This window comes from Somniosus microcephalus, chromosome 26 (genome assembly GCF_052327205.1).
Source record: "Somniosus microcephalus isolate GS21.2 chromosome 26, FLI_Smic_1.0, whole genome shotgun sequence".
Taxonomy (NCBI): Eukaryota; Metazoa; Chordata; class Chondrichthyes; order Squaliformes; family Somniosidae; genus Somniosus; species Somniosus microcephalus.
Window position 1 is genome coordinate 7,923,023 of NC_141012.1, and position 27,643 is coordinate 7,950,665.

The 27,643-nt window shown below is 46.8% G+C and overlaps 1 protein-coding gene across 2 annotated transcripts in view; it reads left to right on the forward strand.

Moving 5' to 3' along the window:
• Positions 1 to 27,643, forward strand: part of LOC147100253 (marginal zone B- and B1-cell-specific protein-like) — a 57,290-nt gene that overhangs the window by 9,871 nt on the left and 19,776 nt on the right. The window contains exon 1 of one of the 2 annotated variants that reach the window (XM_085967759.1): positions 20,971 to 22,295. The exons of the other annotated variant lie outside the window; for it this stretch is intronic. The gene's annotated coding sequence lies outside the window, so the exon portion shown is untranslated. Of the gene's footprint in view, positions 1 to 20,970; positions 22,296 to 27,643 lie in introns of those variants that run through there. 2 annotated transcript variants of the gene reach the window in all.

Below are 27,643 nucleotides of genomic sequence, written 5' to 3' on the forward strand. Positions count from 1 at the left end.
ACTGGAAGCGTGGAATTTCTCTCTGTAGAAATGTAAGTTGTTGTGGATACAGTAAAGGAATGTATCTTAAGGGGAAATCCACTCGCTCATATAAATAGTGTAGATCATAGAATCATGGAATGATACAGCACAGAAGAGGGCCATTCGGCCCATCGTGCCTGTGCTAGCTCTTTGAAAGAGTCTCCAATTAGTCCCATTCCTCCTGCTCTTTTCCCAGAGCCCTGCACATTTTTCCTCTTCTAGTATTTATCCAATCCCCTTTTGAAAGTTACCATTGAATCTGCTTCCACCGCCCTTTCAGGCAGCGCGTTCCAGATTGTAGCACTCGCTGCGTAATCTTTTTTGCTCATGTCGCCTCTGCTTCTTTCGGCAATTGCCTAAAATCTGTGTATAAAGGAGAATGAATCCCTGTGGATGGATTTAAGGCACGAAAGCCAATCTCTGAATGCTGAGTTGACTCACTGGGTTGTATTTCACCCCGAGTTATTCGTCACCTTGCATGTAACATACTATCATGGTACAGCGACTGAATCTGCTCACTACAGATGTTCCACGCCAGATGTAGTGACTGCTAATGGCAGCATCGGAATTCACAATGGATAGATCGCCCTCCTCTCTCGCCCAGTGGCTCAGTGTATACTCGCTGCCCGCTGTGATACTGAGCCATGGAGACCAGATGGACCCAGCTTTCACTCCTGGTCCATGCTGAGTTAGCTGATCTGGGTCAGGTTGATGGGAGCAATGCGCTAACACTTGTCTTCAGTACTTCTCCGCTGGGGAGTGGGGGAACAAACATCATCCACTGGGCTCCCACTGCCGATCACTGGTCAGTGGGGGGTCAGTTTCACTTTGGGCGCGGGTGGTAAATTGGCGGATGCGAATCAGCCGTCCGTTATTCACTCCGCCTGATTTTCTTTCCATGGAAGTCAAGAATTCTTTTTTTTTTAATGCAGCGAGTGTTACAATCTGGAACGCGCTGCCTGAAAGGGCGGTGGAAGCAGATTCAACAGTAACTTTCAAAAGGGAATTGGATAAATACTTGAAAGGAAAAATTTACAGGGCTCTGGGGAAAGAGCAGGGGGGGAAGTGGGACTAATTGGAGAGCTCTTTCAAAGAGCCGGCACAGGTCAGGCAGGACGGGACGAACCACCTCCTCTTGTGCTGGACGTCTTCATGATTCCTACTGGGAAAGTGTGTGTGTTCAACAAGGAGGAGGTTTCCCCTGACTGGGGAGTCTAGAACCAGGAGTCACAGTCTCAGGATAAGGGGTCGGCCATTTAGGACTGAGACGAGGAGAAATCTCTTCACTCAGAGGGTGGTGAATCTTTGGAATTCTCTACCCCAGAGGGCTGTGGAGGCTCAGTCATTGAGTATATTCAAGACCGAGATCGATAGATTTTTGAATATTAAGTGAATCAAGGGATATGGGGATAGTTCGGGAAAGTGGAGATGAGGTAGAAGATCAGCCATGATCTTATTGAATGGTGGAGCAGGCTCGAGGGGCCGAATGGCCGACTCCTGCTCCTATTTCTTATGTTCTTAGGAGAACACGATAAGAATGGGCAGTGATGCCTTCCATTGTCAAATAGCCTGCCATTACTCAGAGTCTGGAATTCTCTGCCTCAGAGGGCTGTGAATGCTAAGTCGATGAGTATATTCAAGGCTGAGATAGATAGATTTTTGGACTCTAGGGGAATCAAGGGGTACAGAGATGGGGCGGGAAAGTGGAGTTGAGGTCGATGATCAGCCATGATCTTATTGAATGGCGGAGCAGGCTCGAGGGGTCGTATGGCCTACTCCTCTTATTTCTTATGTTCTTATGAAGAAAGGGCCACTTGCTTGAGGTAGTAGAGGAGAGCTGCTGGCTGCAGACCTGGACCCCAGCGAACTGCGTCTAGAGCTGACTGCAAAAGATTTTAAAATGTGGGTTGATACTTGTTTTATTGTGTGCATATGCCAGCCATGGCACTCTTGCCTCTTGAGTTAGAAGGTTGTGGGTTCAAGTCCCACTTCGGAGACCTCAGTGCAAAAATCTAGGCCGACACTCCCAGCTCAGTATTGAGAGTGCTGCACTGTCAGAGGTTCCGTCTTTCGGATGAGACATTAAACTGAGGCCCCGTCTGCTCTCTCAGGTGGACGTAAAAGATCCCATGGCACCATTTCGAAGAAGAGCAGGGGCGTATCCCTGGTGTCCTGGGCCAATATTTATCCCTCAATCAGCAACTATAAAAACAGATTATCTGGTCATTATCACATTGCTGTTTGTGGGAGCTTGCTGTTCACAAATTGGCTGCCGTGTTTCCTACATTACAACTGTGACTACACTTCATATAGTACTTCATTCGGTGTAAAGCGCTTTGGGATGTCCTGAGGTTGTGAAAGGCGCTATATAAATGCCAGCCTTTCTTTTTTACGTTTTATATTTTGTGGCGTTAAAATATACATCGCTGTAAAGCAATATTGTGCTAATGGACATGGAGTCAAAGCTTCATAATCTCACAATATAATAACCATTAAAAATCCCTGATAATCTTATTCATAAAACTGTGACTAATTTTGGGGGAGGGTCCAATTTCAACGGGTTTTGTTTCTCTGTTCTTTTGGACTCCTGGCGTTGTTGGTTACAGGGGAACGACGACAACCTTCCACCAAGAGCTGCCCTGTTGCCTTGGGCCTAAGTGGGCCTCACCAGAAACCCTTCTGCTATGCTCCTGTAAGCAGATTTAATGCTTTTCTTAAACTAAAAATGAAGGCTTTAGGTAAAACAGAGCCTCAAATGGAGTCCGTGCTTAAGGGTCTGACACAGTTTTCAAGCTGAACCATTTTTGTACCTTCTGTAGAAAGCACAATTGGGATGAGCTCAGAACTTGAGCTACAATCCTACTTTGCTTGCCCCTATTCTGTTCAGCTTTGGACTTAGCCAAAGTTAGCAACTCTTTACAGTGGGCAAGACAAGCAGTTAAAGGTCCCTGGACTACCCCACTTACATCTGGTGAATCAAGCCGTCCAGCACAGGGATGGCCAGTACTATGTCCATTTCATTTTAAGAAAGGATTCCAATTACAGTAAAATGATATTGCTTTGGTTCCAAATCCATAGTGATAATTTTCAGAATTAAGTGTCAGCTGTGGCTCAGTGGGTCACATGCTCACCTCTCAGCCAGAAGGTTAGTGGGTTCAAGCCCCACTCCAGAGACTTGAGCACAAAACCCAGGCTGATGCTCCCAGTGCAGTACTGAGGGAGCGCCGCACTGTCGGAGGGGCAGTACTGAGGGAGCACACTGCACTGTCGGGAGGGCAGTACTGAGGGAGCGCCGCACTGTCGGAGGGGCAGTACTGAGGGAGCGCTGCACTGTCGGAGGGGCAGTACTGAGGGAGTGACGCACTGTCGGAGGGGCAGTACTGAGGGAGCACCGCACTGTCGGAGGGGCAGTACTGAGGGAGCGACGCACTGTCGGAGGAGCAGTACTGAGGGAGCGCGCTGCACTGTCGGAAGGGCAGTACTGAGGGAGCGCTGCACTGTCGGAGGGGCAGTACTGAGGGAGCGACGCACTGTCGGAGGGGCAGTACTGAGGGAGCGACGCACTGTCGGAGGGGCAGTACTGAGGGAGCACCGCACTGTCGGAGGGGCAGTACTGAGGGAGCGCTGCAATGTCGGAGGGTCAGTACTGAGGGAGCACCGCACTGTCGGAGGGGCAGTACTGAGGGAGCGCTGCACTGTCGGAGGGTCAGTACTGAGGGAGCGCTGCACTGTCGGAGGGACAGTACTGAGGGAGCGACGCACTGTCGGAGGGGCAGTACTGAGGGAGTGCCGCACTGTCGGAGGTGCCGTCTTTCGGATGAGATGTTAAACGGGGCCCCGTCTGCCCTCTTGCAAAGATGCAAAAGATCCCATGGCACTATTTAAAGAAGAGCAGCGGAGTTCTCCCCATGTCCTGCTTATCTATTAATCAGCACCTAAAACAGATAGATCTGGTCATTTATTTCAATGTTGTTTGTGGGATCTTGCTGTACGCAAATTGGCTGCCGTGTTTCATTACATTACATCAGTGACTATGCTTCAAAAGGGCTTCATTGGCTGTAAAGTGCTTTGGGATGTCCTGAGGTCGTGAAAGGTGCTATATAATATTTCTTTAAACCTTGACAGGGACAGCGTGTTCAGTAGTGATTTTAGTGCAGGAAATGACTTGTGGAATCATGTATCTTTACATTGAATCAAGTTAATTGTTAAAGTTGCATTCATGCCTTCTGGAAGTGCAAACACTATTTGTACTCTCGCTTTTGTTTTGTACTAGAGAGTGGCTCGATTTTGTATCTGAAACTGTATCAACAATATTATATTCCACAGGTTTGTCTTGTGTAAAGATGGTTGCATCTTATCATGAATAACAAATAAACACCTCCTGAGAGAATTTTATTTTAAATGTATGTAAATAGCACATACACGCTTTCTTCAAGGAACTGTTAGCTAAAACGACTCGTCTCCTCAGTCACATTCCTTTTGTCGTTCAGCGGAAGGCCTCTGGTTTATCAGCTACTATTTAGAAATGCATTTCCTGTTTCATGGTCACGCATTCTTTGTCAGATGCTATCAGTCCAAGTGAAACTCTCACTGTTTGTAACGACGCAACGGTAGTCTGAGTGTTAGCTGCGAGTGTACTGTCGCTTAAGGAAAATGCTCAGGTCAATGAGCAGTTCTAATTGCTTTAGAGAGCACACTGACCCTTTGGTATCTTGTTGGTGCGGTGGTGTGACATGTTCAGGGTGAGAACAGCATTGCTCTCGCTACAATACAGAAGTGCTTGCATTATGGGGCCATAAATATCAGAGAGTCACTGATAAATCCAACAGGGATTTCAGGAGAAACCTCTTTACCCAGAGAGTGGTGAGAATGTGGAACTCGCTGCCACAGGGAGTGGTTGAGGTGAATAGTATAGATGCATTTAAGGGGAAGGTAGATAAGCACATGAGGGAGAAAGGAATAGAAGGATATGCTGATAGGGTGAGATGAAGAGGGGTGGGAGGAGGCTCGTGTGGAGCATGAACGATGGCATAGACCAGTTGGGCCGAATGGCCTGTTTCTGTGCTGTAAAACTATGTAACCGATGGCGTTTGAATGTTGGCTCCCAGACAAACTACTACCGAGTGGTTGAAGATTCTCCAGCTTGATCTCTCATGTGGTTTATTTCTGCTCTCTGTTTGACTTTCAACCGTGGCTCAGTGGGCAGCACCCTCGCCTCTGAGTTAGAAGGTCGTGGGTTTAAGCCCCACTCCAGAGACTTGAGCACATGATCCAGGCTGACACTCCAGTGCAGTGCTGAGGGAGTGCTGCACTGTCGGAGGGGCAGTGCTGAGGGAGTGCTGCACTGCCGGAGGGGCAGTACTGAGGGAGCGCCGCACTGTCGGAGGGGCAGTACTGAGGGAGCGCCGCACTGTCAGAGGGACAGCACTGATGGAGCGCTGCACTGCCGGAGGGGCAGTACTGAGGGAGCGCCGCACTGTCGGAGGGGCAGTACTGAGGGAGCGCCGCACTGTCGGAGGGGCAGTACTGAGGGAGCGCCGCACTGTCGGAGGGGCAGTACTGAGGGAGCGCTGCACTGTTGGAGGTGCCGTCTTTTGGATGAGACATTAAACTGAGGCCCTGTCTGCCCTCTCAGGTGAATGTAAAAGATCCCATGGCACTATTTTGAAGACGAGCAGGGGAGTTCTCCCCAGTGGTCCTGGCCAATATTTATCCTTCAACCAACATCACAAAAACAGATTATCTGGTTATTATCACGTTGCTGTTTGTGGGAGCTTGCTGTGCGCAAGTTGGGTGCTGCGTTTCCTACATAGCAACAGTGGCAACACTTCAAAAGTACTTCATTGGCTGTAAAGAGCTTTGGGTGGTGAAAGACGCTGGAGAAATGCAGGTTCCTTATTTATTTTCCACAGCCAGGGAGAGTAAATGTGCCCGAAGGCAGTCACACACTTCCAAGCTTTCAGCTTCAAAGTAACATTGCCAAAGATTTGGGAGTTGGGTTCCTGCCACATTTCTTGACCGAGGTTAGAGTTACACCTAGGAGGGTGACAGGAGTTACAGATACCGAACCGGGGAAGGAGATAAAACACCTTGTAAAGAAAGAGGCAGTCTCAACTTCATCATGTAAAATAAAGGAACATTTTAAAAAGAACTGCCGTTCGTTAAACAGGATTTCTCTGACTGTAACTACATGGAATTACACTGAATTTACAGCACAGAAAAAGGCCATTCGGCCCAACCGCTCCATGTTGGTGTTTATGATCCACACGAGCCTCTTCATCTCACCCTATCAAAATATCCTTCTATTCCTTTCTCCCTCGTGTGTTTATCTCGCTTCCCCTTAAATGCATCTGTGCTATTCACCTCAACCACTCCCTGTGGTAACGAGTTCCACATTCTCACCACTCTGTGGGTAATGAAGTTTCTCCTGAATTCCTTATTGGATTTATCAGTGACTATCTTATATTGATGGCCCCCAGTTCTGGTTCCCCCACAAGTGGAAACATCTTCTCTACGTCTACCCTATCGAACTCTATCAGGTCACCCCTCAGCCTTCTCTTTTCTAGAGAACAGAGCCCCAGCCTGTTCAATCTTGCCTGATAGTTATAACCTCTCAGTTCTGGTATCATCCTCGTCAGCCACTACAGGGCTGATTCTGCTGCTGGTTTTATGCCTCCCTGCTCTGCCAGTTGTTGCAGAGAATTACTGCCAAGAGCCCTGAAATCCAACCAGCGGGCGGCACAGGACGAGGTTACAGTACCGTTCAAAGATGAAACAATGAAGCGGGGAGTGCCAAGCAACACTTGGACAGCAACCGTAGAGGGGGAGCATGGAGATATAAATAGTAAAGGTCACTCACATAGAGCTGTGGCTGTCAGACTGAAGTTAATGTCTCTTCGAGCTGTGAGTCTGTGTCAGTGCATGTACACCAAAGTTCATCAAACCCAAGTAATTTGCATTATCATTTCTTTAATTAATGGTGGAACTGTTTAGCCTTAAATGGAATCCTTGGTTCTGCTGGTTCTGCACCTCAGTGCAATCTCTCTGACAGACTCCGTGTGCAGTTTTATATTCAACAGTTTTGGCACAGGCCCAAGCTTGATGTTTGCTTCTCATGTTTTATTGCTGGGGTAATTTTAAAAGAGTGGTTTACATAGAATTACGTTACAGAGCATTTTACAGACACAGAAACAGGCCAGTTGGCCCAGCGTGTCTATGCCAGCGTTTATGCTCCACACGAGCCTCCTCCCACCTTGCTATCAGATTTGGCTCAGTGGGCAGCACTCTCACCTCTGTCCAGAGATTTATTTATTTATTTATCCCACTCATTTATCTTATTGCTGTTTGTGGGACCTTACTGTGCACAAATTGGCTGCCGCGTTTGTTTTTTTATTCATTCACAGGATGTGGGCGTCGCTGGCAAGGCTGGCATTTATTGCCCATCCCTAATTGCCCCTTGAGAAGGTGGTGGTGAGCCGCCTTCTTGAACCGCTGCAGTCCGTGTGGTGAAGGTGCTCCCACAGTGCTGTTAGGGAGGGAGTTCCAGGAATTTGACCCAGCGACGATGAGGGATCGATGATATTTTTCCAAGTCAGGATGGTGTATGACTTAGAGGGGAACTTGCAGGTGGTGGTGTTCCCATGCGCCTGCTGCCTTTGTCCTTCTAGGTGGAAGAGGTCGCGGGTTTGGGAGGTGCTGCTGAAGAAGCCTTGGTGAGTTGCTGAAGTGCATCTTGTAGATGGTACACACTGCAGCCACGGTGCACCGGTGGTGGAGGGAGTGAATGTTTAAGGTGGTGGATGGAGTGCCAATCAAGCGGGCTTCTTTGTCTTGGATCGTGTCGAGCTTCTTGAGTGTTGTTGGAACTGGTTTGGGAGGTGCTGTCAAAGAAGCCTTGGCGAGTTGCTGCAATGCATCTTGTAGCTAGTACACACCATCTAGTCTCGCAGAATAATTTCCTGATGTTGTTACACTTAATGTGAATTTCTGCTCTGCCAAACAATGCGTGAGCACTCTTAATCAAGGTGTGTGTATGCTTCATCGGTGTGTGTGTACTATTCATCAGGATATGCGTACCCTTCAACAGGATGTGTGTACCCTTCAACAGGATGTGTGTTCCCCTCAACAGTATGTGTGTTCCCTTCAACAGGATGTGTGTTCCCTTCAACAGGATGTGTGTTTCCTTCAACAGGATGTGTGTTCCCTTCAACAGGATGTACAGAATGCAAAAGGATGCAAAAGAATCGTACAGCACAGAAGGAGGCCAATCAGCCCATCGTGCCTGTGCCGGCTCTTTGAAAGAGCTCTCCAATTAGTCCCACTCCCCTTGCTCTTTCCCCGTTGTCCTGTTAATGTTTCCTTTTTTAGTTAATGTTTCCTTTAAGTTCCTCGGAGTCCACATCACGGAAGACCTCTCCTGGTCCCTCAATACCTCCTCTCTGGTGAAGAAGGCCCAGCAGCGCCTATATTTCCTAAGGAGGCTGAAGGGATGTAACCTGTCACCCCTGATCCTCTCTAACTTTTACCGCTGCACAATAGAGAGCATCCTGATGAACTGTATCACAGTATGGTATGGCAGCTGTAGCTACTATGACCGGAAAGCCCTGCAGCGGGTAGTCAAAACTGCCCAACGCATTACCGGCACCCGGCTACCGACCATAGAGCACATATACCAGAAACGCTGTTTACGGAGGTCACGGTCCATCATCAAAGACCCTACCCACCCCAGCCACAGTCTGTTCACCTTCCTGCCATCTGGGAGACGCTACAGATGCATTCGCACCCGTACGACCAGATTTAGGAACAGCTTCTTTCCCAGGGCTGTCATCCTACTGAACTCCACAAATAAACTCTAAAGCCTGCACATCTGCCAATGCACTTTATTATGGTTATGTTTATGTTAATGTATTACAAGCCAAATGTATGTTGAATGTTTAAATGTCTTAATCTGAATGTACACTCTCGGGAGCCGCAAGCCTACATTTCGTTGTACTGCATTTGTGCACTAACAATGACAATAAAGTTGATTATGATGATTATTATTATTATTGTTATTATATCCCATTCTCTTGAAAGTTACTATTGAATTTGCTTTCACCGCCCTTTCAGGCTGCGCATTCCAGATCACAGCGACTCACTGTGAAAAATATTTCTCCTCATCTCCCCCCAGTTCTTTTGCCAATTACTTGCAATCTGTGTACACCTCCTGCCAGTGGAAACAGTTTCTTCCTTATTTACTCTATCAAAACTCTTCATGATTTTGAACAACGCTATTAAATCTTTGCTATAAGGGGGACAACCCCAGCTTCTCCAGTCTCTCCACATAACTGAAGTCCCTCATCCCTGGTCTAATTCTAGTAAGTCTCCTCTGTACCCTCTCCAAGGCCTTGATGTCCTTTCTAAAGTGTGGTGCCCAGAATTGGAAAAAATACTCCAGCTGAGGCCTAACCAAATGTCAAACATGGAAAAATTAACAAAAAGATTTACATTTTTATAGCATCTTTCACGACCTCAGGGTGTCCCAAAGCACTTTACAGCCAATGAAGTACTTTTGAAGTGTAGTCACGGTTGTAATATAGGGAAACATGGCAGCCAGTTTGCGCACAGCAAGCTCCCACACCTAATATCCGCACGTGTGCACTTTCCATCAAAATAGAGCTTTTCGTAACATTTTATCATCAGTTTTTCTCTCTTCTTCTCCTATAGGTGCTGGGGTACAGGTCTCTCAACAGCCAACCACCCTCCAAGTCACCATTCTTCATGTGTGCGCCTGAACAGTACAGGGTTAAATTCTCATCTGAAAATCAAATGGAATGATAGTCAAGTGGGTTCTATCCAGGGTGGGCACTCCACTCCACCAGATTGTCCAGCCCAGGCAGTGAAGACAAAAATCTACTCCTATGGTTCTGCTGGCTATTCGACCATGTGGGTCATCGCAGTTGGATTCTTTACTCACCTGACATCCGCACGTGTGCACTTTGCTGCAGGGGTTACTGGACAGTGATGAGGAGCAGGAACTCCAGCCCAGGGTTTACACATTTAAAAAATAATTATGATAAAGCAGCCCCTCACCCAGTCCTCCCACCCTTTCCCTCTAAAAAAAATTCAAGTCCCAAAAAGTGCTAAAGAAACAAAGCCTTATCATGTCCTCAGGATGTCCCAAAATGCTTCACAGCCAATGAATTACTTTTGAACTGTGTGGAATCGCTGCACTCAATTTGTGCACAGTAAGATCCCACAAGCAGCAAAAGATAGACAAGAAAGACTTGCATTTATATAGCACCTTTCACAATCTCAGGACATCCCAAAGTGCTTTAATGAAGTACTATTGAAGTGTAGTCACTGTTGTAATGTAGGAAATGCAGCAGCCAATTTGCACACAGCAAGATCCCACAAACAGCAAAGTGATAATGACCAGATAATCTGTTTTAGTGATGTTGGTTGAGGGATAAATATTGGCCCAGCACACCGGGGATACCTGCCCTGCTCTTCTTCGAAATAGCGGCCATAGGAACGTTTACATGCACCTGAGAGGGCAGACGGGGCCTCGGTTTAACGTCTCGTCTGAAAGACGGCACCTCCGACAGTGCAGCACTCCCTCAGCACGGCCCTGGGAGTGTCAGCCTGGATTATGTGCTCATGTCTGTGGGGTGGGACTGTGAATTTACGACTATCTGACTCAGAGGCGAGTGTGCTGCCCAGTGAGTCATGTCTGATTCGTTGAATGAATAACCAGATGATCTGTTTTCAGGTAAGGGGGGACATTTGGCTAGACCACCAGAACTCCCTACTCTTCTTCGAATAGTGCCGTGGGATGTTTTACTTTGCCCTACGTGGGCAGACAGGATGTGGGTTTAATACATCGTCCAAAGCTCTGCAGAGATAAGGGTGACGTGGAAAAAGTGGAATGCCAAATCTTAAAGAAATAATCGATTTGTGCTTAAAATTTAATATAACCACAGAACAGAAAGGCTTTGGTTTCAATCCCCAATCTCGACTGAGTTGGTTGATTTCAGCCAGACAAGCAGTTTCCTGAAAAAGTCAGGGGAAAGTCCGGAAGAGTTCCTAGTCCTGATTGCTGTCCATGACCCATGCAAGGAAGAAAGATTTGCATTTATATAGCGGTTTTTATGACCTCGGGACGTCCCAAAGCACTTTACAGCCAATCAAGTACTTTTTGAAGTGTTGTAATGTAGGAAACGCAGCAGCCAATTTGCGCACAGCAAGGTCCCACAGCAATGTGGGAGATTAGGTTTTTTTTCAGGTGTTTCTGGCTGAGGGGTAAATATTAGCCAGGATCCTGGGGATTACTCCCCTGCTGCTCTTCGAAATAGTGGCTGCGGGATCTTTTACGTCCACCCGAGAGGACAGACGTGGCCTCGGTTTAACGTCTCATCCGAAAGACGGCACCTCCGGCAGCGCAGCACAGATGATGTGCTGAAGCCTCTGGAGTGGGGCTTGAACCCATGACCTTCTGAGGCGAGAGAGTGCTGCCAACTGAGTCATGGGTGACACCGTACGTGAGCGGAGGTTGGGTGAGGAAAGGTTCGGATCAGCTGCGATCTCATCCATGGTCAAGTAGTCTGTTATAACTCACTTTATTGATTTGCACTTTAAAACTGGCCACTTACACGACGTAGAGGAGGGCTGACGGTGTGTACAGAGCAGAAGTCAGCACAGCTGGATATTTGGAAGAGCAAAAATAGGGACTCTTGTTAAGTAGCAATAAAAGGGAAATATCAAAGAAATCGCAGTAACCTTTAACTTCTTTCTTTATATTCAGCTGAAGAAAATATTTGCTAAAGTGTCTGGTCAATACATTTAAAATCTTCCCCAACAGGAAATGCCTGTATTCTAAGATAGGTGACTCAGTAGTGGAGTGGGGGGGGGGTGTGCGGGATCTTCCCAGAGAGTGACATAGGAGTGGGGGGGGGGGGTGCGTGCGGGATCTCCCCAGAGAGCGACATTGGGGGGGGGTGCGGGATCTCCCCAGAGAGCGACATAATCAAATGAAAGCTCGAGCACATTCACAATGGGGAAAAAAATCCCACTGTGGGCTCCGTCCTGAATTCTGACCTGTGAAAGTTTCAACGGAGCAAAGTTTATAAGAGTGAAACGAGAAATTGAACCTCTATATATCTGGATGAGAGTGAGCAGAGAGCGAGCGAGGAGGTGGCGGGCCTGGGGTGTGGTGGAGGAGCTGAGTGTGAAGGACATTGGCCCAGAATTGGCTGGGAAAATAATGAATTTAATGGCGCTCGCCGTTATTAGTGCATGAATTACACAGCAATTTGTGGCATGGCAGAGATGTCCCCGTGAATTGCGAGTCGCCACGAGATTTATGCTGGTCCGCCGTTATCCTTGCGGGGTGCTAAATGTTCTTACTTTTCATTTCTGTCTCTTTTCTCTCTCTCTCCTAATCCAATCTTTATTTATTTCTCTTTCTGTACCTAATTTGACTCTAATTCACCCCATTTCCTTCTCCGTTGTTCCTCTGCTTCTTTCTCTATCCTTAAATCTCGTTGGTTAAGGAGATAGACTGTTGGTCCCAGATGGCCCGCGGCCCTGGTCACGCCGCTATCAGTCCGCACGTCCAGCAATTTGCGGCGCAAAATATTTTTGAGCTGAAAGGTGAGGGGAAAAGTCTAACAAACGGGGCACGTCGTGAGACACCCCGCTCCAGGAAATTCTGGGCCAATATGTGTGGATAAAATACATCTTTCAAGAGATGAGGTAAAGATAATGCTTTTTCTTCAAACTGCTCCCTCATTTTCCATAGAAAAAGCCTCCATTTGTTCAGCTGCATGGAGACCCTTGAGTTGAATCTCTTCCTCCCCCACCACCCCCATGTCTAGGCTGCTCCATGATGCCCTGCATTAAGGACCTGGAGTGAGTCCATAGGGAACAATGGAGGCCGGAGACTTCAGATTGCTCTGGCCATCATTGCACAGCTGTAGCATCCTAGACATTAGGTGGTGTAACTAGCCAGTCCAAACCATTCCAGGCCACACTGGCCGTGAGGTGACCAGCAGGGCTTCAAGTAGCTCAGAATATTGATGATTCCTAACAGTAAAGATCAAATACAAACCTTGGTCCCCACCACAAGCTCCGTTCCCTAGCCACTGACTCCACCCCTCTCCCTAACATCTGTCTGAGGCTGAACCACATTGTTCGCAACCTTGGTGTCATATTTGATCCTGAAATGAGCTTCCGACCACACATCCGTAGCATAACTAAGACCGCCTATTTCCACCTCTGTAACATCACCCGTCCCCGCCCTTGCCTCAGCTCATCCGCTGCTGAAACCCTCATCCATGCCTTTGTTACCTCTAGACTTGACTATTCCAACGCACTCTTGGCTGGCCTCCCACATTCTACCTTGAGGTGATCCAAAACTCGGCTGCCCGTGTCCTAACTCGCACCAAGTCCCATTCACCCATCACCCCTGTGCTCGCTGACCTACATTGGCTCCCGGTTAAGCAGCGCCTCGATTTCAAAATTCTCATCCTTGTTTTCAAATCCCTCCATGGCCTCACCCCTTCCTATCTCTGTAATCTCCTCCAGCCCCACAACCCCCCGAAATATCTGCGCTCCTCTAATTCTGCCCTCTTGAGCATCCCTGATTATAATCGCTTGACCATTGGTGGCCGTGCCTTCTGTTGCCTGGGCCCTAAGCTCTGGAGTTCCCTGCCTAAACCTCTCCGCCTCGCTACCTCTCTTTCCTCCTTTAAGATGCTCCTTAAAATCTACCTCTTTGACCAAGCTTTTAGTCACCTGCCCTAATTTCTCCTTATGTGGCTCGGTGTCAAATGTTTTAAATCTTATAACACTCCTGTGAAGCACCTTGGGAAGTTTTACTACATTAAAGGCGCTATATAAATACAAGTTGTTGCTGTTGTTGAATACAACGTAGGATTTTTTTCCTCAACAATATGGGTTAAAAGCTTGATCAAAAACAACTCTGCTCTAGACTTGCCTGCCTGCTGAAGCTGGTGGTGCTTCTTACACCCAGTTTTGTTACTGCTATGATTATACTACTCGAGTGACAAGAAGTCATAACTGCACTGCTATACTTAGTAAAGTTGCCAACTGACACATACATGGCTTTCCTGGAGTTCAAAGCAACAAACAACTTGTAGTTATCCAGCACCTTTAAAACGTCCCAAGGCGCTGCACAGGAGTGTAATTAAACAACATTTGACACTGAGCCACATAAGGAGATATTAGGACAGATGAGCAAAAGCTTGGTCAAAGAGGTCGGCCAAATTCCTTGTCGTCTCTGGGAAAATTAAACACAGTTCAGTTTATTGCTGTCACATTGTGAGCGTTTTCACTGTAAAAAACATAATTATAGCTTTAAGTGTCAGCTGTGGCTCAGTGGGTAGCACACTCGCCTCTGAGTCAGAAGGTTGTGGGTTCAAGTCTCACACCCGGGACTTAAGCACAAAAATCTAGCCTGACACTCCCAGTGCAGTACTGAGGGAGCGCTGTACTGTCGGAGGTGACGTCTTTCGGATGAGACGTTAAACCGAGACCCCGTCTGCTCTCTCAGGTGGACGTAAAAGATCCCATGGCACTATTTTGAAGAGGAGCAGGGGGCGTTCTGCCCGGTGTCCTGGGGTCAATATTTATCCCTCAATCAACATCATTAAAAACAGATTATCTGGTCATTATCACATTGCTGTTTGTGGGAGCTTGCTGTGTGCAAAGTGGCTGCCGCGTTTCCCACATTACAGCAGTGACTACACTTCAAAAAGTACTTCATTGGCTGTAAAGCGCTTTGGGACATCCGGTGGTCATGAAAGGTGCTGTAGAAATGAAAGTCTTTCTTAATGGCTTGCAAGCCTCACTCCTTGCTAATTATGACCTGGATTTATAATTACTATTGAGCATTTTTTTAGTAATCTCTTTCTGAAGATATTTTTCAGGTCTTCAGATGTTCCGATGACCTGACATTGCAAGGCTTCAACAGGCAGGTAAGGGGACCCCAGGTGCAGTGCTGGAGGAGCCTCGGAATTTGTCCTTATCCAACAGGTATGAGGTTCCTGCTGCTTGTATAGATGAGGGAAAAGCCTGCAGGATGGATGAGCAAGCTGACCATGGCACCAGGGTGCAGGAGGCCATTCAAGTGCGGGGAGTGAAAGGGAATGTAGTTGTGGTAGGGACTGTATAGTCAAATGGATAGATACTGTTCTCTGCAGCCGCGACCGGGAGTTCCAAAGGTTATGTTGCCTGCCCGGTGCCAGGGTTGAAGACATCTCCTCACGGCTGGAGAAGAAATTGGAGTGGGAAGGGGAGGATACAGTTGTCGTGGTCCATGTGGGAACCAATGACATAGGTAGAACTAGGAATGAGGTTCTGCTGAGAGAGTTTGAGGAGTTGGGTCCAAATTAAAACGCAGAACCTCAAAGGTAATAATCTCTGGATTGTTACCTGAGCCATGTGCCAATTGGCATAGGGATAAGCAGATTAGAAGGTTAAATGCGTGGCTCAAAGAGTGGTGTGGGAGGAAGGGGTTTCGCTTCATGAGCCACTGGCACCAGTACTGGGGGAAAAGGGAGCTGTTCCGTTGGGATGGGCTCCACTTAAACCGGGCTGGGACCAGTGTCCTGGCAAATCGAATAACTAGGGCAGTAGACAGGGCTTTAAACTAATGAAGGGGGGTGTGGGAGGATTCAGGAAAGAGTAAATTTAAAAGCAGCGAGAGAAATGTCAAGGCTCTAGAGCAGAGCAGAGTTTTGGGTAAAAATAAGCAGAGTGGGTCAGGAAGGGACAGAGAGAGTAACAAAGGTAATAAGGCATCAGTGACTAAGGTGACATCGGGGAAAAATAGAAAAAGGTCAAAGCTAAAGGCACTATATCTGAATGCGCGAAGCATTCGCAACAAAATAGATGAATTAATAGCACAGATAGGAATGAATAGGTGTGATCTAATAGCCATTATGGCGACGTGGTTGCAAAGTGACCAAGGTTGGGAACTAAATATTCCAGGATACTTAACTTTTAGAAGGGATAGGCAAAACGGAAAAGAAGGCGGGGTAGCCCTGATAATAAAGGATGGAATAAAGACAGTAGAGAGAAAGGATCTTAGCTCTGAAAATCAAGAAGTAGAATCAGTTTGGGTGGAGCTAAGAAACAGCAAGGGGCAGAAAACATCGATGGGAGTTGTTTATCAGCCCCCAAACAGTAGTTGTAACGTAGGGCAGAGTATAAATCAGGAAATTAGAGGCACATGTAACAAGGGTAATACAGTAATCATGGGGGACTTTAATCTACATATAGACTGGGCAAACCAAATTTGCAGTAATATTGTGGAGGACAAATTGATGGAATGTATACAAGATAGTTTTCTAGATCAGTATGTTGAGGAACCAACTAGGGAACAGGCTATTTTAGATCTAGAATTGTGCAATGAGAAAGGGTTAACTTTACTGATGATAGAAAGCTAGGTGGGAATGTAAGTTCTGAGGAGGATGCAAAGAGGCTTCAAGGGGATCTGGACAGACTAAGTGAATGGGCAAGAACATGGCAAATGGAATATAATGTGGAGAAATGTGAAGTTATTCACTTTGGTAGGAAAAATAGAAAAGTAGAGTATTTTTTAAATGATGAGAGATTGGGAAATGTTGGTGTTCAGAGGGACCTGGGTGTCCTTGTACACGAATCACTGAAAGTTAACATGCAGGTACAGCAAGTAATTAAGAAAGCAAATGGTATGTTGGCCTTTATTACAGAGGATGTGAGTATAAGAGTAAGGACATCTTACTGCAATTATATAGGGCCCTGGTGAGACCACACCTGGAGTATTGTGTACAGTTTTGGTCTCCTTGCCTAAGGAAGGATATATCTGCCATAGAGGGAGTGCAACGAAGGTTCACCAGACTGGTTCCTGGGATGGAGGGATTGTCCTGAGGACAGGTTGAGTAGACAAGGCCTATATTCTCTAGAGTTTAGAAGAATGAGAGGTGATCTCATTGAAACATACAAAATTCTTACAGGGCTAGGCTGGGTAGATGCAGGGAGGATGTTTCCCCTGGCTGGGGAGTCTAGAACCAGGGGTCACAGTCTCAGGATAAGGGGTCGGCCATTTAGGACTGAGATGAGGAGGAATTTCTTCACTCGGAGGGTGGTGAATCTTTGGAATTCTCTACCCCAGAGGGCTGTGGAGGCTCAGTCGTTGAGTATATTCAAGACAGAGATCAATAGATTTTTGGATATTAAGGGAATCAAGGGATATGGGGATAGTGCGGGAAAGTGGAGATGAGGCAGAAGATCAGCCATGATATTATTGAATGGCGGAGCAGGCTTGAGGGGCCGAATGGCCGACTCCTGCTCCTATTTCTTATGTTCTTATGTAAAGTTGATCATTATAGATTGAAACTAAACTACTCCTTAGAGCAGAGGAGGCTAAGAAGAGATTTGATAGAGGTGTTAAAATCACAAAGGCTTTAGAGAGAGTAAATAAAGCGAAACTGTTTCCAATGGCTGAAGGGTCGATAACCAGAGGGCACAGATTGAAGGTGTCACAGAGTCATAGAGTTATACAGCACGGATAGAGGCCCTTCGGCCCATCGTGTCCGCGCCGGCCATCAAGCCCTGTCTAATCTAATCCCATATTCCAGCATTTGGTCCGTAGCCTTGTATGCTATGGCATTTCAAGTGCTCATCCAAATGCTTCTTAAATGTTGTGAGGGTTCCTGCCTCCACAACCCTTTCAGGCAGTGAGTTCCAGACTCCAACCACCCTCTGGGTGAAAAAGTTCTTTCTCAAATCCCCTCTAAACCTCCCGCCCTTTACCTTGAATCTATGCCCCCTAGTTATTGACCCTTCTACTAAGGGAAAAAGCTCCTCAGTATCCATCCTATCTATGCCCCTCATAATTTTGTACACCTCAATCATGTCCCCCCTCAGCCTCCTCTGCTCCAAGGAAAACAAACCCAATCTGCCCAGTCTCTCTTCATAGCTGAAGCGCTCCAGCCCTGGTAACATCCTGGTGAATCTCCTCTGCACCCTCTCCAAAGCGTTCACATCCTTCCTGTAGTGTGGCGACCAGAACTGCACACAGTATTCCAGCTGTGGCCTAACCAGTGTTTTATACAGCTCCATCATAACCTCCTTGCTCTTATATTCTATGCCTCGGCTAATGAAGGCAAGTATCCCATATGCCTTTTTTACCACCTTATCCACCTGTTCCGCCGCCTTCAGGGATCTGTGTACTTGCACACCCAGATCCCTCTGACCCTCCGTCTTGCCTAGGGTCTTACCATTCATTGTGTATTCCCTTGCCTTGTTAGTCCCCCCAAAGTGCATCACCTCGCACTTTTCCGGGTTAAATTCCATTTGCCACTGTTCCACCCATCTGACCAACCCATCTATATCGTCCTGCAGACTGAGGCTACCCTCCTCGCTATTTACCACCCTACCAATTTTTGTATCATCCGCGAACTTACTGATCATACCTTTTACATTCATATCCAAGTCATTAATGTAGACCACAAACAGCAAGGGACCCAGCACCGATCCCTGTGGTACCCCACTGGCCACAGGCTTCCAGTCACAAAAACAACCTTCGACCATCACCCTCTGCCTTCTGCCACTAAGCCAGTTTTGTATCCAATGTGCCAAGGCACCCTGGATTCCATGGGCTCTTACCTTCTTGACCAGTCTCCTGTGCGGGACTTTATCGAAGGCCTTACTGAAATCCATGTATACCACATCCACTGCGTTACCCTCATCCACACACTTAGTCACCCCCTCAAAAAATTCAATCAAATTAGTCAGACATGATCTTCCCTTGACAAAGCCATGTTGACTATCCCTGATTAATCCTTGCCTCTCCAAGTGGAGACTAATTTTGTCCCTCAGAATTTTTTCCAATAATTTTCCTACCACTGATGTTAGGCTCACTGGCCTGTAGTTCCCCGGTTTTTCCCTACTTCCCTTCTTGAATAATGGTACTACATTAGCGGTTCTCCAGTCCTCTGGCACATCCCCTGTGGCCAGAGAGGTCCTGAATATATGTGTTAGAGCCCCCGCAATCTCTTCCTTTGCCTCACACAGCAGCCTGGGATACATTTCGTCCAGGCCTGGGGATTTATCCATTTTTAGGCCTGCTAAAACCGCCAATACCTCCTCCCTCTCGATGTTAATATGTTCGAGCATATCACAGTCCCCCCGCCCTATTTCTATGTCTACATCGTCCTTCTCCATAGTGAAAACAGATGCAAAAAATTCATTTAAAACCCCTCCTACATCTTCCGGCTCCACACACAGATTGCCACTTTTGTCCCTAATGGGCCCTATTTTTTCCCTAGTTATCCTCGTACCCTTAATATACTTATAAAACATCTTAGGATTTTCCTTTATTTTGCTCGCCAGTGTTATTTCATGGCCCCTCCTTGATCTCCTAATTTCTTTTTTAAGTATCCCCCTGCACTTTTTGTACTCCTCTAGGGCTTCCTCCGTCTTTAGCCTTTTGTATCTGCCAAAAGCCCTCCTTTCTTTCCTAATCCATTCTCGTATATCCCCTGACATCCAAGGTTCCCTGTGGTTTTTGGAACCACCCTTGACCTTTACGGGAACATGTTGCCATTGTATGATCTCAATCTCCCTTCTGAAAGCCTCCCATTGCTCCGATGCGGATTTTCCTACAAGTAGCTGATCCCAGTCCATTTTGGCCAGATCCTGCCTTATCCTATTAAAATCGGCCTTCCCCCAATTTAGAACCTTTATTTCCGGCCCATCCCTGTCTTTTTCCATGACCACCTTAAATCTCACCATATTATGGTCACCGTCACCAAAGTGCTCACCTACTAGCACTTTTTCCACTTGGCCGGCCACATTCCCTAGAATTAGGTCCAGTACCGCCCCCTCTCTTGTAGGACTTTCTACATGCTGGCTCAAAAAGCTCTCCTGGATGCACTTTAAGAATTCTACACCCTCTGAGCCTTTCACACTCTGACTATCCCAGTTAATATTGGGGAAGTTGAAATCCCCCATTATTATTACCCTATTATTTGCACATTTCTCTGAGATTTGCCTACATATCTGTTCCTCTATCTCCCCCTGACTGTTTGGAGGCCTATAGTACACTCCCAGCAAAGTGCTTGCCCCCTTTTTGTTTTTAAGCTCCACCCATATGGCCTCATTAGAGGAACCTGCTAATATATCATCCCTCCTTACTGCAGTAATTGACTCCTTAATTAATATTGCGACACCCCCTCCTCTTATACCTCCCCCTCTGTCTCGCCTGAAGATTCTGTACCCCGGAATATTGAGCTGCCAGTCTTGCCGCTCCCTCAACCATGTCTCCGTGATAGCAACAATATCATACTCCCATGTGTTTATCAACACCTTCAGTTCATCCACCTTATTTGCAAGACTCCTTGCATTAAAATAGATGCCATCCAGCCTTGCCCTTATATATTTGCCCTGTCTACCAAGCTGACTTGTTTTTTTCTCTATAATTGGCAGCACATCACCCCCTATTTCAGCTCCCCTCTGTATCCCATCCCCCTGCCAAGTTAGTTTAAACCCCCCCCAACAGTGCTAGCAAACCTCCCCGCAAGGATATTTGTCCCGCTCTGGTTCAGGTGCAACCCGTCCGACTTGTACAAGTCCCACCTTTCCCAGAAGCAGGCCCAGTGATCCAGGAAAGTAAAACCCTCCCTCCTACACCAATTCTTTAGCCACGCATTCATCTGCTCTATCCTCCTATTCCTATACTCACTAGCACGTGGCACTGGGAGTAATCCAGAGATTACAACCTTTGAGGTCCTGCTCTTTAATCTGTTACCTAGCTCCCTAAATTCTTGATGCAGGACCTCATCCCCCTTCCTACCTATGTCGTTGGTCCCAATGTGGACCACGACCTCTGCCTGCTCACCCTCCCCCTTAAGAATGCCCTGTAGCCGCTCAGTGACATCCATGACCCTGGCCCCAGGGAGGCAACAAACCATCCTGGAGTCACGTTTGCGGCCACAGAAACGCCTATCTGTTCCCCTTACGATAGAATCCTCTACCACTATTGCTCTCCCACTCTTTTTCCTCCCTTTCTGAGCAGCAGAAGCGTCCCTGGTGCCAGGAAGCTGGCTGCTGCTGCCTTCCCCTGGTGAGTCATCCCTCTCAACAGTATCCAACTTGGTATACCTGTTTGAAAGGGGGATGTCCGCAGGGGTTCCCTGCACTTCCTGCCTGCCTCTGTTGCTCCGCCTGATGGTCACCCAATTTCTTCCTGCCTGTGCAGCCCTACTCTGCGGCGTGAACAACTCGCTAAACGTGCTATCCACGACCCTCTCAGCATCGCGCATGCTCCAAAACTCATCCACCCGCAGCTCGAGCGCCGCAATGTGGTCTACAAGTAGCTGCAGCTGGATGCATTTCCCGCACACATGGTCATCAGGGACACTGGCAGCGTCCCTGACTTCCCACATGGAGCAAAAGAACCAGAGGCGACAGGAGGAAAAACTTTTTTACACAACGAGTGGTTAGGATTTGGAACGCACTGCCTGATAGGACAACGGATACAGATTCAATAGTAGCTTTCTAAAAGGAGTTGGATAAATACTTGAAGGAGAAAAAATTGCAGGGATCTGGGGAAAGAGTGGGGAGTGGGACTAACTGGATTGCTCTTCGAAAGAGCTGGCGCAGACTGGATGGGCCGAATGGCCTCCTTCTGTGCTGTCCTATTCTATGATTCTGCAGAAGACCACGTTTAGGTTTGGGTTTTTGAATTCACTTCCACTTTCAAGAGTCATTGGGAATCGGGCCCCTTTCTCTGACTTTGTGCTCTCATTCTAACTGCAGCAAAAACCAGTAACCCAGCAACACCAACAGTGCTGGGTAAACACAACCCAACTGCCTCCAGGGCAATAAATGCTGTTGACTTTAAACACAATGAAAAACTCTGTATCAGAAACGCCAGTAAGTTAACATTTAACTTGTGCACCAAATAATTAATAGGATTTCATGCCCAGGAATTAACTGCCACATATCTGGAGAAGCCAAAGAATCACACAGCTCGGGGATAAAGATATTTTGAAACATATATATTTCCCTATTTTGTCGTTATTTTGGTCCTATTTCTGTTCCCCCCCCTGCCCCAACTCCAGACACTATTCCCAAGATGAGAAGGTGAGCGGACACACTGGGTGTAGGCACGTGCCCTGGGATGATTTACCATTTCATCTTGCCGCACCTCTCAGTTTCCCCGGAAGGCCCAAAAGAACTCAGAAATTCACTCTGGGCTATCATGGATAGACATCTGCTACTCTCCAGTGAGTACATACATCGTCACAAAGGCAAAATACTGCTGGAAATCTGAAATATAAATCAGAAAATGCTGGCAATACTCAGCAGGTCAGGCAGCATGTCTGGAGAGAGAGAAACAAGAGTTAACGTTTCAGGTTGGTGACCTTTCGTCAGAAGCATATATGAGTGGAGTTTATAATTTTACATACAAGTAAATGGTCACTCCTCTCGTTCCTATTTATGGAATTTTCCTGGGACCAAAATGGCTGCACTGTTTGTCTGCTTAACAACAGTCCCTGCAATTCAAAGTAACGCAATGTATGTGAAACCAATAGATTTAATTGTTTAGTGGCTATGGTTACCAACCCTTGGAACTTTCAGGAATTAAAGATTAATGTGATGGACTCTGCTGCGAGCAAACCCAGGAGGAAGATAAGAGAGGGGCACTAAAATAAAATCATTTTTCTTTGAACTTTAGTTTATTACAGTAGTTATAAAAAAAAATCGGAGAGAGGAACAAGGCTGTTCGACCGGGTGGGGCAGTTGGAGGCTGGAGTAGGCTTGGCAACCCTCCAGGATTGTACATTTGTTTAAAAAGGGAGAAAGGGATAGACCGAGTAATCACAGGCCAGTCAGCCTAACCTCAGTGGTAGGAAAGTTATTGGAAAAAGTTCTGAGGGACAGGATAAATCTTCATTTAGAAAGCTACGGATTAATCAAGGACAGTCAGCATTAATTTGTTAAGGGAAGGTCGTGTCTGACTAACTTGATTGAATTTTTGAGGAGGTAACAAGGGTAGATGAGGGTTGTGCGTTTGATGTAGTCTATATGGACTTTAGCAAGGCTTTTGATAAGGTCCCACATGGCAGACTGGTCACGAAAGTGAATGCCCAGGAAGCAAAGGGTAATACGATAGCAAAATACTGCGGATGCTGAAAATCCGAAATAACAACAGAAAACGCTGGAAAAACTCAGCAGGCCCGGCAACATCCGTGGAGAGAGAAACGGAGTTAACGTTTCAAGTCAAAACCTTTCGTCCTGACGAAGGGTCTTCGACCTGAAACGTTGACTCTATTTCTCTCTCCACGGATGTTGCCTGGCAAACAATGGGTAATGGTTGATGGGTGTTTTTGTGACCTGAAGGCTGTTTCCAGTGGGGTTCCGCAGGGCTCAGTACTAGGTCCCTTGCTTTTTGTGGTATATATCAATGATCTAGACTTGAATGTAGGGGGTATGATTAAGAAGTTTACAGATGATACTAAAATTGGCTGTGTGGTTGATAATGAAGAAGAAAGCTGTAGACTGCAGGAAGATATCAATGATCTGGTCAGGTGGGCAGATCAGTGGCAAATGGAATTCAATCCGGAGAAGTGTGAGGGCTAACAAGGCAAGGGAATACAAATTAAATGGTAGGACACTGAGTAGTGTAGAGGAACAAAGGGACCTTGGAGTGCATGTCCACAGATCCCTGATCTTAGCAGGCCAAGTAGATAAGGTGGTTAAGAAGGCATACGGAATACTTGCCTTTATTAGTCGAGGCATAGAATATAAGAACAGGGAGGTTATGCTTGAACTGTATAAAACACTAGTTAGGCCGCAGCTAGAGTACTGCATGCAGTTCTGGTTACCACATTACAGGAAAGATGTGATTGCACTAGAGAGGGTGCAGAGGAGATTTACGAGGATGTTGCCGGGAGTAGAGAATGTTGGCTACTAGGAAAGATTGGATAGGCTGGGGTTGTTTTCTTTGGATCAGAGGAGGCTGAGGGGAGACCTTATTGACGTGTATAAAATTATGAGGGGCCTAGATAAAGCGGATAGGAAGGACCTATTTCCTTTAGCAGAGGGGTCAACAACAGGGGAAAAGTAATTGGTCGGAGGTTTAGCGGGGATTTGAGGGGAAATTTCTTCACCCAGAGGGTGGTGAGGGTCTGGAACTCATTGCCTGAAAGGGTGGTAGAGGCAGAAACCCTCACCACATTTAAAAAGTACTTGGATATGCACTTGAGGTGCTGTAACCTACAAGGTTATGGACCAAGAGCTGGAAAGTGGGATAGCTCTTTGTTGGCCAGCGCGGACACGATGGGCCGAATGGCCTCCTTCTGTGCTGTTGCCTCACAGCGCCAGGGACCCGGGTTCAAATCCAGCCTCGGGTGACTGTCTGTGTGGAGTTTGCATATTCTCCCCGTGTTTGTGTGGGTTTTCTCCGGGTGCTCCGGTTTCCTCCCACAGTCCAAAGATGTGCGGGTTAGGTTGATTGGCCATGATAAAAATTGGCCCTTAGTGTTAGGGGGGATTAAATACGTGGGGTTATGGGGTTATGGGGATAGGGCTTGTGTGGGATGGCTGTCGGTGTAGGGATTGGGTGCTAGGGTTTGGATGATCAGCCATGATCTCGTTGAATGGCGGAGCAGGCTCGAAGGGCCGAATGGCCTACTCCTGCTCCTATCTTCTATGTTTCTATGTGCTGTAAATTTCTATAATTCTATGATTGGCCTGGAGTCTCCAGGAATTGAAGATTAATCTCCAGGGCGAGCAAAGCCCGGGAGAAAAGTTATTCGAGCATTAAAAAAATTGTGCGTTTTCATTTTCTTTGAACACTTTAATGGTTATAAAAATATAGAAGATGGGAAAAAAGTCAAGCATGAAAGAACTTACATTTTCTACAGCGCCTTTCACAACATCAGGACGTCCCAAAGCGCTTTACAGCCAGTGAAGTACTTTTGAAGTGTAGTCACTGTTGTCATGTAGGATCATCCAATTGGGGAATGAAAAGTCTTTTCGCTTTCCAACTGGTGCGGGAAAGCAGAACACCGTAAGGATTGTTGGTAGAGCAATGGCGGGAGCTTGGGGGCAGGATAGTTGGAGGCAGGAGATCATGTGATAAAACCTCCAGGGATATGTTCAACCAGAGTTGGCAACCCTGATTGCCCATCAGGGGTCAATAACCAGGGGGCTTAGATTTAAAGTAATTGATAGAAGGTTTAGAGGGGAGTTGAGGAGAACTTCTTTCTCCCAGAGGGTGGTGGGGGTCTGGAACTCACTGCCTGAAAGGGTGGTAGAGGCAGAAACCCTCATCACATTTAAAAAGTACTTGGATATGCACTTATAGTGCCGTAACCTACAAGGCTACGAGCCAAGAGCTGGAAAGTGGGATTAGGACAGATGGCTCTTTTTTGGCCGGCACAGGCACAATGGGCCGAATGGCCTCCTTCTGTGCCATAAATTTCTATGGGATGATTTTTTAAAATTCATTCACATGATGTGGATGTCGTTGGCAAGGCCAGCATTTATTGCTCATCCTGAATTGCCCGTGAGAAGGTGGTGGTGAGCCACCATTTCAGAAGGCAGTTAAGGGTCAACCACATTGCTGTGGGTCTGGAGTCACATATAGGCCAGACCGGGTAAGGATGGTAGATTTCCTTCCCCAAAGGACATTAGTGAACCAGATGGGCTTTTACAACAATCCAGTAGTTTCATGGTCACCATTACTGGGACTAGCTTTTCATTCCAGATTTTATTTAATTAACTGAATTTAAATTCCCCAGCTGCCGTGGTGGGATTTGAGCTCATGTTCTTACAGGGCTTGACAGGGTAGATGCAGGGAGGATGTTTCCCCTGGCTGGGGAGTCTAGAACCAGGGGTCACAGTCTCAGAATAAGGGGTCAGCCATTTAGGACTGAGATGAGGAGAAATTTCTTCACTCAGAGGGTGGTGAATCTTTGGAATTCTCTACCCCAGAGGGCTGTGGAGGCTCAGTTGTTAACATAACATAAGAACATAAGAAGTAGGAGCAGGAGTAGGCCATACAGCCCCTCGGGCCTGCTCCGCCATTCAATAGGATCATGGCTGATCCGAACCTAGACTCACGTCCACTTCCCTGCCCACTCCCCGTAACCCCTAATTCCCTTATCAGCTAGGAAACTGTATCTCCGTTTTAAATTTATTTAATGTCGCAGCTTCCACAGCTCTCTGAGGTAGCAAATTCCATAGATTTACTACCCTCTGAGTGAAGAAGTTTCTCATCTCAGTTTTGAAAGGGCAGCCCCTTATTCTAAGATTATGCCCCCTAGTTCTAGTCTCACCCATCAGTGGAAACATCCTCACCGCATCCACCCGATCAAGCCCCCTCACAATCTTATATGTTTCGATAAGATCGCCTCTCATTCTTCTGAATTCCAATGAGTAGAGGCCCAACCTACTCAACCTTTCCTCATAAGTCAACCCCCTCATCTCCGGAATCAACCGAGTGAACCTTCTCTGAACTGCCTCGAGAGCAAGTATATCTTTTCTTAAATATGGAAACCAAAACTGTACGCAATATTCCAGGTGTGGCCTCACCAGTACCCTGTATAACTGCAGCAAGACTTCCCTGCTTTTATACTCCATCCCCCTTGCAATAAAAGCCAAGATTCCATTGGCCTTCCTGATCACCTGCTGTACCTGCATACTAACCTTCTGTGTTTCAAGCACCAGGACCCCCAGATGCCTTTGTACTGTAGCACTTTGCAGTTTCTTTCCATTTAGATAATAACTTGCTCTTTGATTTTTTTCTGCCAAAGTGCATAACCTCACACTTTCCAACATTATATTCCATCTGCCAAATTTCTGCCCACTCACTTAGCCTGTCTATGTCCTTTTGCAGGTTTTTTTATGTCCTCACTTACTGCTTTCCCTCCCATCTTTGTATCGTCGGCAAACTTGGATACGTTGCACTCGGTCCCTTCCTCCAAATCATTAATATAGATTGTAAAGAGTTGGGGTCCCAGCACTGACCCCTGCGGAACACCACTAGTCACTGATTGCCAGCCCGAGAATGAACCATTTATCCCAACTCTGTTTACTGTTAGATAGCCAATCTTCCACCCATGCCAGTATATTACCCCCAATCCCGTGATTTTTTATCTTATGCAGTAATCTTTTGTGTGGCACCTTGTCAAATGTCTTTTGGAAGTCCAAATACACCACATCCACTGGTTCCCCTTTATCCACCCTGTTACGTCCTCAAAGAATTCGAGCAAATTTGTCAAACATGACTTCCCCTTCATAAAACCATGTTGACTCTGTCAGATTAAATTATGCTTATCCAAATGCCCTGTTACTGCTTCCTTAATGATGGACTCCCAACATTTTACCAACCACAGATGTTAGGTTAACTGGTCTATAGTTTCCAGCCTTTTGTCTACTTCCCTTTTTAAATAAGGGCGTTACATTAGCGGTTTTCCAATCTGCTGGGACCTTTCCTGAATCCAGGGAGTTTTGGAAAATTACTAATGCATCCACAATCCCTACCGCTACTTCCCTCAAGACCCTAGGATGTAAGCCATCAGGTCCAGGGGATTTATCCGCTTTTAGTCCCATTATCTTACCGAGG